The sequence below is a fragment of the Bos javanicus genome, chromosome 7, assembly GCF_032452875.1.
Source record: "Bos javanicus breed banteng chromosome 7, ARS-OSU_banteng_1.0, whole genome shotgun sequence".
Taxonomy (NCBI): Eukaryota; Metazoa; Chordata; class Mammalia; order Artiodactyla; family Bovidae; genus Bos; species Bos javanicus.
The window spans coordinates 24,224,948-24,243,302 of record NC_083874.1 but is presented as its reverse complement, the minus strand read 5'-3'; the positions used below and the strand labels follow the sequence as shown (position 1 = coordinate 24,243,302).

At 37.1% G+C, this 18,355-nt stretch overlaps 1 protein-coding gene across 1 annotated transcript in view; it reads left to right on the top strand.

Annotated features, from left to right (window-relative positions):
• The window catches only part of ADAMTS19 (ADAM metallopeptidase with thrombospondin type 1 motif 19), a 266,648-nt gene that overhangs the window by 90,065 nt on the left and 158,228 nt on the right, over window positions 1–18,355 (top strand). The gene's annotated exons all lie outside the window — the stretch shown is intronic.

The following is an 18,355-nucleotide window of genomic DNA, read 5'->3' as shown; positions in this document are numbered from 1 at the left end:
AGCTTTTTGCAGACTGCGTGAAAGTCCATCTCATTTGCCCAACTAATGAGGATTTTCTCTACATAAAGTAGCAAATTTTCTGTATTTTGTCTTGGATATCTAAAATCCCTAAGGCATATCTGTATAGCTAGTGGAATCTATAAACCACAGTTTTTAATTTTCAGAGAATGGCCACATTTATGCTAGTATAAATGCATGTATATAAACTGACTTATCCAAACAGATGAAATTGTAGATAGGTAAAATTTTATAACTATATATATGTATAGTTTTAAGTCATGTATCCAGACAGAGAGCTGAAACTATAGATGTATAAAATTATATAACTATTTTTATATATGTTTAGTTTTAAGACACTGTATAGGTTTAATAAGATATTGCTATTGGGTTACTGTTAAGGTACATTTAAGAGTTTGATCTGGTTTTGATATATCATGTGGGGTTCATCATTTTAGTGTAATAAGTATTTTAATTTAGCTGTTACTGAAGTATCATTTATTTCTTGTGAGGCAAACAATAAAAAAATGGGAAAAAGAGAATAAACTATTTTTTTAAGTATCAGTGGTACTTAAAAATATAATTTTAACTAACTGGTTCTGTTAAGTTCTTACCAGCCTCCTCAGAAGATTAAATCTGAGATAATAAGTGAAAAATAGTTATAATAGTATAAAGTGGAGGATGATGGAATCAAAGGAATATTTGATTCAGAAAGGACTGGAAAAGTAAAACAAGCTGGACACCTAAGGAAAAGCTGAATAGATCTAGGGATGATCTTCCTAATGTTAACTAACTTGCTTCCTGCTGTTTTCTTGGCTGAATTTTCAGAAATTAAATCTTGATATATAGTTTTAATCTACCTAACTATGGAAGCATTTGATTACTAAGAAAGCTTATCTCAAAATAATTACCTTTTCCTCTGCTTAAACAGCTATGTTGCCCCCAAAACCTTGTAATATAGACAGATCAACTTTTTGCCTTATTAGAGCTGAGAAAAATCAGCAACTCAGGCAATATATTCCATAATTGTGGTCTGTAACCACCTCTTTAAAGCATGTACACGTGAGCATGCTTTAAGAAAGCAGTTACTCATATGAGGAAAACCAATTTCTTTTTGACTATGACTATGTTTTATGTCTTGCTAAATCTGCTAATTGAAAATTGGATCGGATCAGATCAGTCGCTCAGTCATGTCCGAGTCTTTGCCACCCCATGAATCACAGCACACCAGGCCTTCCTGTCCATCACCAACTCCCGGAGTTCACTCAAACTCAACGTCCATCGAGTTGGTGATGCCATCCAGCCATCTCAACCTCTGTCGTCCCCTTCTCCTCCTGCCCCCAATCCCTCCCAGCATCAGAGTCTTTTCCAATGAGTCAACTCTTCGCATGAGGTGGCCAAAGTACTGGAGTTTCAGCTTCAGCATCATTCCTTCCAAAGAACACCCAGGGCTGATCTCCTTCAGAATGGACTGGTTGGATCTCCTTGCAGTCCAAGGGACTCTCAAGAGTCTTCTCCAACACCACAGTTCAAAAACATCAATTCTTTAGTGCTCAGCTTTCTTCACAGTCCAACTCTCGCACCCATACATGACGACTGGAAAAACCATAGCCTTGACTAAATTGAAAATAGCACGCATATTTATTCTGGGTTGAAGCACATTTGGATAATGAGGAAGCTTGGTATACTTGGAATTATGAGTGTAATTAGAATATGTATGGTTCATCAGCAAAGTGATGTAACCATTTCCCAGATCTGTTCACTTGTCCATTAAGAGATTGATAAAAATTGGTTTTCAATATAGCATACTATGTGAAAAATCTAATGTCCTTTCTGATATCCTCCTCTGTTTCTGAGTGCTTATATCTTCATGGTATCCTCTGGCATTGCTAAATTCTAGTTTTCCCCTCTGTATCTTTTGGCATTTCTTTTTCTTGTCCCAAATATGAAACAGAGGTCTTTGTTCATATTTAATCTTGAGCAGAGTAAAAATATGTGATTTTTTCCCCAGGGGACGTTAAATGAGAAAACTTTTAACCACCAAATCAGAAGAGTAGACTTTTCATCCCTGTCCCTGTCTCCACATAAAATGTCTTTTCACATGAACCATGCTTCTGCCTAGAGACCTACACTGGTAAGATTTATAAAGAAATTAGTGTGAAGTAGGTGTGGTGGTTGGCACCCTATCACTCCTACATCCACCACTGTGCAGCCACGATGCCAGGTAGAAAAGGATACGCTTCTGTGGATGGGTCATGATTCATACAGGCTCATCAGAGGGATCATCTCTAGGCCTCAGGCCTAAGCCAGTCAGCATATGGCCTTGCCATGCTTGGGACATGTGACCTGTAACATGCCTCGTGAATCTGAAGAAAGGAACATTTGTCATGCCTGAAGCTTGGTCATATCTGTCCCACTGCATGTAGACAAGAAAGGATGCAACCCTGATCAGTATAGTCACAAAGGGAATTAGTCTTCAGATAAATATGAATTCATACACTGCACAATGGAGAGATGAAGGGTGTCTTTATCTTCAAGGACACTGTTGAATCATGGCATTCTCCTTGCCTTGGACCCAGTCTAGCCTTTGAGCTTCTGAATGTGTAAGCCAATAAATATCCTTACTGTGCTCAGACGCTCAATCATATCTCAATCTTTGCTACCCTATGGACTGTAGCCCACCAAGCTTCCCAGTCCATGGGATTTCCCAGGCAAGAATATGGAAGGGGTTGCTATTTCCTTCTCTTTCCAGAGATTGAACTATTTCTTTCCAGAGATCGAACCCACAGCTCTCATATGTCCTGCATTGGCAGGCAGATTCTTAACCATCAGTGCCACCTGGGAATCCCCAGATATCCCTTTCTATTTAAACCAATTTAAAGCTTTTCATTTCTGGAAATTGCAGCCTAAGGCATAGAGCTTCCATGATATTTATATGCTCTTTTATAAGAGAAGAAGAATATCGGGCAATATTAATAATTTCTACTCTTATTAAGGAAGTACTGATAAACTGCTCTGTGATTTGTCACCCAAATTAAATAAGCATGTGTAGCCTACTGGTCATCTTAACAGCTCTCAATCTCTAGCATAACAAAACAGAAGAGATTTAGGTCTTAATTTAATATCTATTGATACACATTTGTAAATTTATTCATGCACTATTATGAGTTGTTTTTTTTTTTTTGGTCAGATGCTTTCTTAAGTCTATATATGCCTTCTTCTTTTATCTATTTCTGATGTGAAGTCAGTTCATTTCACATTGGATACTATAATGAAAATACTGAAAGAATAGGAGAAAGGAAAGAAGTGGATTTAGTATTTATTGTTTTGGATAATATGGGCCTGAATGATTACCATGAAATTTTCCCCTGCTCTCCTAAGTATACTGAGAGGGGAAGGACAGTAGTTAAAAACTTTGAATTCAGGTTATTAATTTTAATTGTACATGGAGAGAAATGCCTATATTTTAAAAGCAATGTGATGCTGATACTGCTCATTATAACTTGAGAAACACTTCCATGGATATTTTCTCATTTAATTTCTGAAACTCTGTATTTTTTTTTAATCATTATTACTTTACAGATGAAGAAAACTCTGAAACAGAACAGAGCATGGATGTTTAAGTCAGACATCTAGATTCAAATCAGTTTCTGCTGCTTTTTACAGGCATGAATGTGGGCACATTATTTGACACCTTGAAGGTTTGAATTCCTCACTTTTAAATTAGATTTCACAAAGACTGTATTACTGATTTCACAAAGACAGCTAGTTTTTAATCAGCACTCAGTAGGCACTAGTTCTATCACATCATTTTATTCCCTGTGGACAGGTTACACATTTGTTCAGCATCAGTGTTAGTAAATGCCGCACAGTTGAAATCACTGTCTCAGATTTTTCTATGATGAGAGACAGCTTTCCTTTATAGCATGGTGCATCTGTGTTGTTATTGTTCAGTCACTCAGTCGTGTCCAGCTCTTTGCAACCCCACTGACTGCAGCATGCCAGGCTTCCCTGTCCTTCACCATCTCCTGCAGCTTACTCAAACTCATGTGCATTTAGTCAGTGATGCCATCCAACCATTTGTCCTCTGTCATCCACTTCTCCTCCTGCCCTTAATCTTTCCCAGCATCAGGGTCTTTCCAATGAGTTGGGCTCTTTGCATCAGGTGGCCAAAGTATTGGGGCTTCAGCTTCAGCATCAGTCCTTCCAATGAATATTCAGGATTGATATCCTGTAGGAATGCCTGCTTTGAACTCCTTACAAGGGACTCTCTCCAAGGGACTCTCAAGAGTCTTCTCCAACACCACAGTTCAAAAGCATCAATTCTTTGGCACTCAGCTTTCTTTATGGACCAACTCTCACATCCGTACATGACTAATGGAAAAACCATAGCTTTGACTAGACGGATCTTTGTTGGCAAAGTAATGTCTGTGCTTTTTAATACACTGTCTAGGTTTGTCATAGCTTTTCTTCCAAGAAGCAAGTGTACTTTAATGTCATGGCTGGGTTACCATCTGCAGTGATTTTGGACCCCAAGAAAATAAAGTCTGTCACTGTTTCCATTGTTTTCCCTTGTATTTGCCATCAAGTGATGTGACTGGATGCCATGATCTTAGTTTTTTGAAAGTTGAGTTTTTTTGTTGTTGTTGTTGTTGGTTCATTACTTTAATGTATCTTTTAAACTCATATCACCTACTCTTCTTGACTTTAATACACAGATATTAAAATAAACAAACAAAAATAACCAACATTCTCCTCTTGCCCTTCTTCCCCCAGCATACAGATGATCTGGGATCATCTGTATGCTGAAATGATGCTGAAATGAAATATATGCCCAGAAATGATCTGGAATTTGCCAGTCTTAATGCCAATAACAATGGTAACTTTTTAATATAATATACTCAACTCAGAGGACATATTTCCTTCAATATAGGAAACACTACTCTATCCAGAGACATCTTTCTTTCCTGACCTTTACTTTTTTTTTTTTAATTTTATTTTATTTTTAAACTTTACATAATTGTATTAGTTTTGCCAAATATCAAAATGAATCCGCCACAGGTATACACATGCTCCCCATCCTGAACCCTCCTCCCTCCTCCCTCCCCACACCATCCCTCTGGGTCGTCCCAGTGCACCAGCCCCAAGCATCCAGTATCGTGCATCGAACCTGGACTGGCATCTCATTTCATACATGATATTTTACATGTTTCAATGCCATTCTCCCAAATCTTCCCACCCTCTCCCTCTCCCACAGAGTCCATAAGACTGTTCTATACACCAGTGTCTCTTTTGCTGTCTCGTACACAGGGTTATTGTTACCATCTTTCTAAATCCCATATATATGTGTTAGTATACTGTATTGGTGTTTTTCCTTCTGGCTTACTTCACTCTGTATAATAGGCTCCAGGTGAGTTTTAAGCCAGCTTCTTTGCTCTCCTCTTGTACCTTTATCAAGAGGCTCTTTAGTTCCTCTTTGTTTTCTGCCATAAGGATGGTAACATCTGCATGCCTGAGTTATTGATATTTCTCCCAGCAATCTTGATTCCAGCTTGTGCTTCATCCAGTCCAGCATTTTGCAAGATGTACTCTGTATATACATTAAATAAGCAGGGTGACAGTATACAGCCTTGATGTATTGCTTTCCCAGTTTAGAACAAGTCCATTGTTCCATGTCCAGTTCTAATCTTTGCTTCTTGACCTGCTTACAGGTTTCTCAGGAGGCAGGTAGGGTAGTCTGGTATTCCCATATCTTGAAGTCAGTTTTCCACAGTTTGTTGTGATCTACACAGCCAAAGGCCTCAGCATAGTCAATGAAGCAGAAGTAGGTGTTTTTCTGGAATTCTTTTGCTTTTTCTGATCCAGTGGATGTTGGGAATTTGATCTCTGGTTCTTCTGCCTTATCTAAATCCAGCTTGAACATCTGGAAGTTCTCAGTTCATGTACTGTTGAAATCCAGCTTGGAAGATTTTGAGCGTGACAATGCTAGCATGTGGAATGAGTACACTTGTGCAGTAGTTTGAACATTCTTTGGCATTGCCCTTCTTTGCGATTGGAATGAAAACTGACCTTTTCCAGTCCTGTGGCCACTGCTGAGTTTTCCGGATTTCCTGGCACATTGAGTGCAGCACTTTCATAGCATCATCTTTTAGCATTTGAAATAGTTCAGCTGGAATTCCATCACCTCCACTAGCTTTGTTCATAGTGATGCTTCCTAAGACCCACTTGACTTCACACTCCAGGGTATCTGGTTCTAGGTGAGTGATCACACCACTGTGGTTATCTGAGTCATTAAGATCTTTTTAGTTCTGCTATATCTTCTTAACCATTCTTCTTAATGTCTTCTGCTTCTATTAGGTCCGTACCATTTCTGTCCTTTATTGTGCCCATCTTTGTATGAAATGTTCCCTTGGTATCTCTAATTCTCTTGAAGAGCTCTCTAGTCTTTCCCGTTCTATTTCCCTCTATTTCTTTGAATTGTTCACTTAGGAAGGCTTTCTTATGTCACCTTGCTATTCTTTGGAATTCTGCATTCAGATGAATATATCTTTCCTTTTTCTCCTTTGCCTTTCACTTTTCTTCTTTTCCAGCTATTTGTAAGACCTCCTCAGACAGACATTATGCCTTTTTTTCATTTCTTTTTCTTGGGGATGATTTGATCATTGCCTGCTATACAGTGTTACAAACCTCTGTCCATAGTTCTTCAGGCACTCTATGAGATCTAATCCTTTGAATCTATTTGTACTTCCACTGTATAATTGTAAGGGATTTGATTTAGTTCATACCTAAATTGCCTAGTGGTTTTCCCTTCCTTCAGTTTAAGTATGAATTTTGCAATAAATGCATCTGTGTACCTAGGGACAATACAGCTAGAAATCTGAAGATGAGAAAAATACCTTTGAATGAAGTTTTAGAATAAAATTATATACATTAAAATATAGAAAGAAGTGGCAAATATAATACTGGAAAGTACTTTTGCTTTCAGCATGTAAAATTTGAAGCAATAGGGTGTTTTGTTTATTTACTGGTGTAAAAGATATGTGTACTTTAAGGACCCAGACTGTATCAGTGTTATGGAATATTATAAATAAATGTTTCAGTTGAAAAGTTATACTTATTTTTTAAGTTTATGTTTGAAAAGCTGTTTAGAGGGTAAAAAGTAAAAGTTGTTTTACCACCTCTTCAACCACATTCTTTCTTGTTTGAATTAGGCAGGTTAGTTGGTAAGTATAAAGATACCTGGAGAAAAAAAAAATGCTGTTAAATATTTTAACCAACAGAATGTCAATTCTCAAATGTATGTGTGCAGTTTTAACATCCCTGAAACTGAGATTAGTTTTGAAGTCAGTGCCCTATTAGAATTGTGTCATAGTTTAAGTCAGAGTTTTTAGTTCCTAGGTTTGGATGAACTATGATGCTATTCTTAAATTTAAAGAGAAATAAAGTGTAATTCTGGATGCAGGTCCCAGCTATTGCTAGTGAAGTTACCTGACTTTCTGGGCAGGCAGAATAAGGGTCACTGAAGATGTTCATGTTTTAATGGACCTGGGACCTGGGAATATGTTAGGTTACATAGTAAAGGGAAATAAAGCTTGCAGATGCCACTGAGGCTCCCAGTCAACTTATTTTAAAAGAAGGAGATTATCCTAGGCTGTCTGGTATGCCTAGTGTAATCACAATGGTCTTTAAAAGTTGAACAGGGAGGCATAAAAGCTCAGAGTTGGAGAGAGATGATTCCAGAAGAAAGGCACAGAGAGAGATGTGCCTGTAAGAAGGATTCAGCTCGTTATTACTGGTTTTGAGGATGGAGGCAGAGATTCTCAGGTGAAGAATTATCTAGAACCTGGAAAAAGCAAGGAGACAGAGTCTCCCCTAGAGCCTTCAGAAGGTAGCACAGATAGCCTTGTGATACATTGGTTTTAGCCAGTGAGATCCAGATCAACCTTCGAATGTAGAGAATTGTAAGATAATGAATTTGGGTATGTTAAGCAATCAAATTTGTGATATTTTGATATTGCAACCATAAAAAAGGAATGTAATTTCTAATAATTAATTATTCCCTCCCATAACTTATAAAGAAGGAATAAGGAAGCATGGAATCCTTAAGCCTTTGGACTGTGGGATCAAAAATTGTGTCTCTATAATTAGTTTTAAGAACTGGTGAAGGGTTTGGGATTAGATAAAAAACTAAAATTTGGATCATGATACATGAGTATATATAAAGAGCAACAAACTGTGTCTGTACTAACAAGCATGATTAATTATAGTCGATCATTTCTAGCTAAGCAACTAGACAAAAATTACCTTATATCATTCATTAACAATCTACCAAAAATAATCAGTTGTTTAATATATTTCTAAGAAAATGCTGAGCCCTGATGATTTCACAGAGATTTCTGTTAAAATTCCAAAGAGTGGATCATTCCAATATTATACAAGCTATTGTAGACAGCAGGAAAAAGTGAATTAAAACCATATAAATTTCTTACCATATTCTAAAGTGGGCAGTGTAAGAAGGAAAAATAATAAGCCATTCTCACTCAGGAAATAAAAGAATTCTAAATCGAACATTAGCAGATATTATCTCACAATGTGTTTTTAAAATAACCAAGTAAGGTTATTTTATTTAAGATTTATTCCAGAAATAGAGGGATAGTTTAACATTAGAAAATCTTAAAATATAAGTATGTAATCCAATTAAAGATAAAAACCATATGATCATCACAGTGGATAAAGAAAATATCTTTCAGGCAATTCAAAGTAAGTTCATGATAAAAAAGCAACCTCTTGGCAAAATAGGACAAAGTAGGAACTTTATTAACAAGGCTAAAGATATTTACAAGAAAATATACAAGTGTATTTTTTAAAATAGTGAAACATTAAAAGGATCCCATTTGAAATCTGAAATAAGGAGAGAAGTTTATTTTTACTATTTCTGTTCAGCAGTGAATTGGAACTTGAAAGGTATTTTAACTGAGTGTAGAATCCTAATATTCAAGATACATTGTTTTGTTTCAGCACATCACAGATCTAGTTCACCTGCCTTCTGGCATCCATTGTTGCCATTGAGAATTCAATTATCAGTCCAAACTCCTTTTCATGTGATCTACATGGGTTCTCTATCCTGCTCCATTGATCAATGTGTCTGTTTTTATGCTGGTACCATACTGTTTTGATTACTATAGCTTTGTAATATAGTTCAATATCAGAAAGTATGATGCCTCCAGCTTTGTTCTTCTTTTTAAGATTGCTATGGCTGTTCAGAGGTCTTTTGTGGTTTCATATGTATTTTCGAGCTGTTTGCTCTAGTTCTGTGCAAAATGCTATGGGCATTTTGATAGGGATTACATTACCACTATAGATTACTTTGAGTAATGTGGACATTTTCATAATATTAATTCTTTCAGTCCATGAGCACTGTGTATCTTTCCATTTGTTTATGTTGTCTTCTATATCTTTCCTCAATGTCTTACAGTTTTCAGAGTACAGATATTTCACCTCTTTGGGTTAAATTTATTTGTAGTTATTGTATTCTTTCTGATGAAATTATAAATAGGATAGTTTTCTACATTTCTCTTTTAATAGTTTGTTATTAGTGTATATAAATGTAACAGATTTCTATATGTTGATTTTGTATCTTGCAACTTTGCTGAATTATTTTATTAATTCTGTTTTTTGGTGAGGTCTTTAGGATTTTATCTATCTGATATCATGCCATGTGCAAATAGTGACAGTTTTACAGCTTTCTTTCCATTGTGTATGTCAAGTCACTGTCTTTGTGTCAACGTGGTGTCTAAAGCTGAGTACCTTTGGATTTGAGTTTGGTGAATGCCCTCAGGCAATCAAGCACATTAGTGCCAGCTCCAAATTGTACATTTTACTTTTTATTTCTTTAGGCCCATGGGAGTATTTGCCTTATTTATATACCAAGCCTTGCATTTAAGATGTTTGCTATTTATTTTAGCATTTGTATGCTAGAAGTGAAATTTCATTAAAAAAAAAAAACTTTTGAAGTATTATTGTATATATTTTTATACATGCTGCAGCTGCAACTTGGTCACAGATCCACTTTCTCAATATTCACGTGTGCCATGGCACTGATTTGGAGAATTGGTGTTAAACAAAACAAAACAAAACAAAACAGTGAGAAGACATGAATTTGTTTTATATTTTTGCAAATCGCTTTAGATCTGGCTTGTAGAAGGGAGCAGGATCTTATATCTGACTCTGCATGTAAAGTGTTGGTATTTGTTATTTTAGTCTAAGTGTATGAGGAAAATCTGGCCTCGTAAAGATATGTAGTTCAAAAATGAATGGGTATTTTCAGATTATTGAGAATGTTCTTTTTTGAAAGTACACAAAAACTCAGTGGTAGTGTCTTGATTATTAGTGGGTTGTAGCATGTAGAATCTGAATATATATCAGTAAACATTTATGCTCTGTTACATTATTATCTGTTGGTATATCTTACAATTTAAGTGGATGTTTTTACTATGTATAGCATTTTAGAGCATCATTGGTTGCAAAACATTGGTTCACTGAATTAGGCAAATCTAAATGTTGACACATTTCACTCTTAAGTCACATTTGTCAGTATCACTATCGATCTCATCAGAAAAATTCTTCACATTTTGGGAAGCTGCGAAGCATTCAGTGGTAGATAAAAGTTTCCCAGTATTCTAATTTCACTTGAAAGCTTGAATTTTATTATTGCCAAGTACCATCAGTTAGTTTCCTTGGAGTGACAGATTCACTTTGTTCATTTTTGGGTGTCAGCCAGATCCCCAAATCTGCATAACCCTTTTTTTTTTAATGTTTGTTAGACTTTCTTTCAAGTAAAAATGGTGTTCAACGAAAAGCACAGTGAGTTTAGCTCAGAACTCAGACATCTCCCAGTAGTTTTCTTAGAGACAACATGATATTTTAGTCTGTAGTGAAAATATTTTATCCTTACTTCTTTGGGCTATGTAAAACATTAAAAAAAAATGCATATACTCAGGAGTTCAGATTTAACAAAATTATATATTACTGCTTCATCTGGGACATATAAAAAGTGAAATTGACATTTTCCCCCTGAGAGTAAGTTTCAGTGAAAAATAAAATGACTGACAGTGAAGACAATTTTACCTAGCATTGCTTTTGCACCATTAGTGTGAATGTTGACAGTTTTGACTTTGTGGGCCTCTTAGAAAGATCTTAGAAGACCCCCTGAAGAGATGCTACATCTCCTAGAATTCTGCAGAACATACTGTGAAATTCTGCCATAACCTGGCAACGATTGGTAATCAAGGATTATTGTTTTCATGAAATCTTTTAAGGACTTTATATTTTATATATAGAAAATTGGTAAATGCTTGGTGCTGGCAAAGGCCCATGTTGATGAATATGAATTCCCAGCCATGAATATTCTTAGATACATGTTGATAAAAGAAGCGATGCATTTTTTAACCACCAGATATCCAATTCATGGATACTTTAATGCTCCCTGCATTCTACTGCTTTGTTATTATTAATAAACTTTTTTCTGACTTTCAGCAGGTTGAAATGATGGTTTATTCTTCTGTAAGCTTCTGAATAATTCTGATTTTATATACATGCAAATTGTCAAACAGGCATGCAGACCACCTAGGAAGAAACTGCCACAAAAGAAACATATTCAGAGACTAAAATATACTGAAATAATCTTTTTATGTTGACACTGTTCGTGTGAGAATCTCCAGACACTTCCCTTTTCAAGCACCAGTGTGTTCTCCAAACCACATTTTAGCAGAAGTAGTCATTTTTATTGGGTGAGAAGAAGACGTCATGCCAGTTTCTTTTAAGTAGCCTAATTTTCATTAAACAGCAGTTATGGCATTTTCTCTTGCATTGTGGCACCTAAAGAATAGAGAACTTCAGAGACTGAAAATGCTTAAAGAAATTACTGACTCTCCTTTAATACTCTCTTGGTTAGAAATGTGTATTTTTTCTACTGAAAATCCATAATTTACTATTTTGAAATTTGTAATTTTGGGGGCTAGGCAAACAATTAAGTTAATTTTTATTACAGAGGTGCCCAAGCCCTAGGATCTAATGCCTGATGATCTGAGGTGGAGCTGATGTAATAATAATTGAAATAAAATGCTCAATAAATGTAATGCACTTGAATCATCCTGAAACCCCCGGGTCCGTGAAAAAATTGTCTTCCACTAAACTGGTCCCTGATGCCAAAAAGGTTGGGACAGCTGCTTTTATTATATAAATCTTTCTAAATGAATTGGCAGCATAATTATGTCTTCAAGGGAGTTCAAATACATTTATTGGGGGTGATATTGGGGGAGATTTGCCCACTCAATCTAGTGGGATGTATAATTAGAAACTATCAAATATATTAAAGAATGTATCAGCCTTAAATGTATATAATTTTAGATAAACTAGTGCCAGGTTTGGATACCCAGAAGTCCTCATATTTGTGTGAGATGTGTTGTCATGAGTGTTTGTTGCTCAGTTGTCAATGTAGATGTTCTCAGAAATGCAGATGAAATGTATTCAGTGTGGTATACAGAATTCTAAAGATGACACTCCTAAGATTCCTATACCCTGGTTATTCAGTCAATCACTAATCTAGGTACAGCTGAAAGGGATTAATTACAGTCCCTCAGTTAAACTTAAGGTATGAAGGTCTAACCTTAAGAGCAGAGACAAGGAACTGAATTGTGCCAACAACCTTGGAAGCTGGTACTTACCCAGAGCCTTTAGATAAAGAGTCCAGCTTGGATGATATCTTGATTTTGGCCTTTTGAGACCCTCAGCAGAGAACCAAGTTAAGCCATCCCAGACTCCTGACCAGTAGAACTGTGCATTAATAAATAGGGGTTACTTTAGGTCACTGTATTACTTAAGTAATTTGTTATGCAGCAATAGGAAAGTAACACATTCAGACTAAAGAATTCATATCATCATACATCAATTTGGGATTTATACGCTAGAAGAAAATGACACCATTATAGATGAAAGTAGAGAATATGACCCTCTTGGGAAAGCAGAATAAGAAATAAGAACATGTTTGTTAAGTTCGGGGAGGGGATTCAAAGAGATATTCACTTATCAAACCAATAGGACAGTGCAACAGTGGTAGGATTTCAAGAGGATTTTATAAGGATTTACTACATTCCTGTAATCTTTGCAAGTTCTCCACACGTAATATTTCTTTTCCCTTGTCTCATCATTGATGAGCAAAAACAAACTAAAGTGAAATGGGTCTGAACACCTGTGGAGCAGGAAAAAAGGGGTGGGGAAAACTGGTTTCAAAGAAGGTAAATTGGGTGGTACCAGCATAGAATATAGGAAAATGCACCAATCTTTGGGTCTCCAGCAAAGAAAATAAGAAAATGCAAGGGAATCTGGCTGGCCCAGGGCATGACTCAGGCTTTGAAATATAAATGCCTGTAATGTTCATCTTAGGACTTACCTGGTGGCTCAGACGGTAAAGCGTCTGTCTTCAATGCTGGAGACCCGGGTTCAAACCCTGGGTCGAGAAGATCCCCTGGAGAAGGAAATGGCAATCCACTCCAGTACTCTTGCCTGGAAAATCCCATGGACAGAGGAGCCTGGTAGGCTACAGTTCATGGGGTTACAAAGAGTCGGACATGACTGAGCGACTTCACTTCACTTCAATTCAATGTTCATTTATTGATAAGGTGATCCTATCATAATTAATACTAAGACACTTAGAAAAGTTAAAGGAGGCATAATTAATAATTATGCTTGGAAAAAAGCATAAAATGGATTGTCCCAGGCAAACTACCTATATGATCATTCTATTGTTGATTAACTTTTTTGAGACGGTTTTACACATTAATTAGAATTGTAGCTTCCCTGGTGGCTCAGACAGTAAAGTGTCTGCCTGAAATGCGGGAGACCCGGGTTCGATCCCTGGGTTGGGAAGATCTCCTGGAGAAGGAAATGGCAACCCCCTCCAGTACTCTTGCCTGGAGAATCCCAGGGATGGAGGAGCCTGGTAGGCTACAGTCCATGGGGTCACAAAGAGTCGGACACGACTGAGCGACTTCACTTTCACTTTTCATATGATATATTAAAAAGTACATATTTCAGAAATCTTAATCTGTAACTATTATGTTGGTAATTTAAATACTTAATTACTTAGTCTGTCAGTAATAATAATAATTAAACTTACTATAAATCAACATATGAGCTTCACTGTGTGTATTAGAAGCTGGTTTCACATCATTCTTGGCAGTCCTGCTTTCTTTCAATCCAAATTACCACAAAGTATTGGTTATCGGTACATTATTAACATGTGAGTCTCAGATATATCAGGTATAAAAATGATGATAATCCTCATCATGTTCTAAATTCTGATATCCAAAGGTCTGGAAACATACATAGATGATATTAAGAACTGTGCTTCCTGTTTGTCCTTCTTAGGCAATTTTTATTGATTCATTTCAGATGGTCTTCTACTTCTCTGTCTCCCTCTCTGTATATATATTTTTCACATACTCAATTTTCATTAATATTTTGGAGCGCCTACTCTCTGCCCCAAAGTATATTAGGTTCTAGATGCTAGAGTTAACAGTGGTCACTATAATGAAACTTATTACACATTTTAAAAAGTCTTTTCTTTCTTGCTATGGTTTCTTACTGTTGAGTAGGTAACTGAAAAAAAAAATCCCATTTTCTCTCTTCTTCTTTTTATTGTAAGCCAGCTTTCTCTCCACAATTAGTTTTTCATGACTTTTAAGAATAAATGCATTGGTACATGTCTCATGAGTACTGAAAAAACTTAGCTTTCTAAAAAAATCGGCATATTATCTGTCATCAAAGTTTAATAATCTTTTTATGATCATAAGGCCTGGTCTTGATCTCAGTACAATTTTTTTTTATAATTTTTTTAGGTAAAAATATTGAAGTTGATAGCTTTTATTCACCATTTTTTGCTTATTAGTATGTAATAATATTAAGGTAACATTATTTTAATGCAGATGGTTAATAGTGCACTTCTGTCATGGTATATAGAATATTATCAGTTATTACATGGTAAAAATGCAGAAACTATATACATTCATACAGAATAAAATGCTTTTCCAGATATTGCAAAGTAAATCTTTAATGTCTTTAATACTTAAATAATCTAATGATGCAGCAAAATTATCAGTTCAGTTCAGTCGCTCAGTCATGTCCGACTCTTTGCGACCCCATGAATCGCAGCATGCCAGGCCTCCCTGTTCATCACCAACTCCCGTAGTTCACTCAGACTCATGTCCATCAAGTCAGTGATACCATCCAACCATCTCATCTTCTATCGTCCCCTTCTGCTCCTGCCCCCAAACCCTCCCAGCATCAGAGTCTTTTCCAATGAGTCAACTCTTCGCATGAGGTGGCCAAAGTACTGGAGTTTCAGCTTTAGCATCATTCCTTCCAAAGAAATCCCAGGGCTGATCTCCTTCAGAATGGACTGGTTGGATCTCCTTGCAGTCCAAGGGACTCTCAAGAGTCTTCTCCAACACCACAGTTCAAAAGCATCAATTCTTTGGTGCTCATCTTTCTTTATAGTCCAATTCTCACATCTATACATGACCACTGGAAAAACCATAGCCTTGACTAGACGAACCTTTGTTGGCAAAGTAATGTCTCTGCTTTTGAATATGCTATCAAGGTTGGTCATAACTTTCCTTCCAAGGAGTAAGCATCTTTTAATTTCATGGCTGCAGTCACCATCTGCAGTGATTTTGGAGCCTCAAAAAATAAAGTCTGACACTGTTTCCACTGTTTCCCCATCTATTTCCCATGAAGTGATGGGACCAGATGCCATGATCTTCGTTTTCTGAATGTTGAGCTTTAAGCCAACTTTTTCACTCTCCTCTTTCACTTTCATCAAGAGGCTTTTGAGTTTCTCTTCACTTTCTGCCATAAGGGTGGTGTCATCTGCATATCTGAAGTTATTGATATTTCTCCTGGCAATCTTGATTCCAGCTTGTGTTTCTTCCAGCCCAGCGCTTCTCACTTAGCATTTGCCATTGCCTTCCCAATTCTGGTCTTTAAGTGATGGGACTGGTAGTGACTCTATAACATATTGAGATGCTTCATTTGCACTGTAAAAGAAATAAAATTCCACAGATAATTTCTTTAAAATTAGAAGATGCTTGTTCTTGCTGTCTTTTTTTGCCAAGAAGAAACTGTCTAGTACTGGAGTAAACACAATCCATCCTTCTCTTTCATTTAATGCAATTATTAAACATGGCAGAATGGAACAGCTATTTGAGGATTTTAAAAAGTAAATAGTATCATGCAGATTGAGAAGAAGACAAGAATTTGACAAGAATTTGAAATACCACGAAACCAGCAGTGAGTTTATTATTTTTCTCTCTCTCTTCTGGACTCCACACAGCCCAAACTTCAAATGTGTAGAGAGAGCTCTCTGTAGAAAATTCTGAAAGAGATGGGAATACCACACCACCTGACCTGCCTCTTGAGAAACCTTTTTGCAGGTCAGGAAGCAACAGTTAGAACTGGACATGGAACAACAGACTGGTTCCAAATAGGAAAAGGAGTTCGTCAAGGCTGTATACTGTCACCCTGTTTATTTAACTTATATGCAGAGTACATCATGAGAAACGCTGGGCTGGAAGAAGCACAAGCTGGAATCAAGATTGCTGGGAGAAATATCAATAACCTCAGATATGCAGATGACACCACCCTTATGGCAGAAAGTGAAGAGGAACAAAAAGCCTCTTGATGAAAGTGAAAGTGGAGAGTGAAAAAGTTGGCTTAAAGTTCAACTGTCAGAAAACAAAGATCATGGCATCTGGTCCCATTCACTTCATGGGAAATAGATGGGGAAACGGTGGAAACAGTGCCAGACTTTATTTTTTGGGGCTCCAAAATCACTACAGATGGTGATTGCAGCTATGAAATTAAAAGACGCTTACTCCTTGGAAAGTTATGACCAACCTAGATAGAATATTCAAAAGCAGAGACATTACTTTGCCAACAAAGGTCCGTCTAGTCAAGGCTATGGTTTTTCCAGTGGTCATGTATGGATGTGAGAGTTGGACTGTGAAGAAAGCTGAGCACTGAAGAATTGATGCTTTTGAAGTGTGGTGTTGGAGAAGACTCTTGAGAATCCCTTGGACTGCAAGGAGATCCAACCAGTCCATTCTAAAGGAGATCAGCCCTGGGTGTTCTTTGGAAGGAATGATGCTAAAGCTGAAACTCCAGTACTTTGGCCACCTCATGCGAAGAGTTGACTCATTGGAAAAGACTCTGATGCTGGGAGGGATTGGGGGCAGGAGGAGAAGGGGACGACAGAGGGTGAGATGGCTGGATGGCATCACCGACTCGATGGACATGAGTTTGAGTGAACTGCGGGAGTTGGTGATGGACAGGGAGGCCTGGCGTTCTGCAATTCATGGGGTCGCAAAGAGTCGGACAAGACTGAGTGACTGAACTGAACTGAACTGAGAGAGAGCTCTCAGGCATATTTCTAGCTTAAATCAAGGAAGAAGAAGATCTCCCTAATGCTCAGAGAAAGTAGGGGAAATATCTCCTTTAATAAAATTGCCTACATTTTCTCTTGACCTGTCTGCAAAACAATTCAGTGATAATGGTGGTGGAGACAACAGTGGCAGGAAAAGGAATCACAAAAATCTGAGACAGGAGCCTTCCTCTCTGATCTGCAGAGCTTTTATTCTCATTACCTTTTGCCTCTGTCCTCCTATTACTGAGACTCAGAAGTAAATATAGTCGTGCAAAGTACACAGCTTAGTGAAGTAGTGTTAGTCACTCACTCGTGTCTCACTCTTTGCGACTCCATGGACTGTGCCTGCCAGGCTCCTCTGTCCATGTGATTCTCTAGCCAAGAATACTGGAGTGGGTAGCCATCCCTTTCAAGGAATCTTCCCGCCCCATGGATTAAACCTGAGTCTCTTGCATTGCAGGTGGATTCTTTATCGTCTGAGCCACCAGGGAAGCACTTAGTGACGTAACTAGAGCCCAGGCTTTCTGGAAACAGAAATAAAATGAGAACCACACGGTTATGGAAGATACCAGGGAGAAAATGGAGAGGAAGAAACTAGGGGAAGTAATCCCATAAAATTGTTTACCAACTCCTTTGCTCACCTTTAAGTTATGTATATGTGAATATGATCCTAAAATTTCTTAGAGAAATCATCTACTAACCACGGGGCTACCTCAGTCCCATGTTGACAAACACATAGGATAGATTTGAATATTAATGAAAAGGCTTTGAAAATTGATAGTGAAAATTTGACAATGAAACGAAAAGCCCCCAGAAGCCTTGAAAGCTTGGAACATGAAACCTGAGCCCAACTATGTTCAGTTCAGTTCAGTTGCTCAG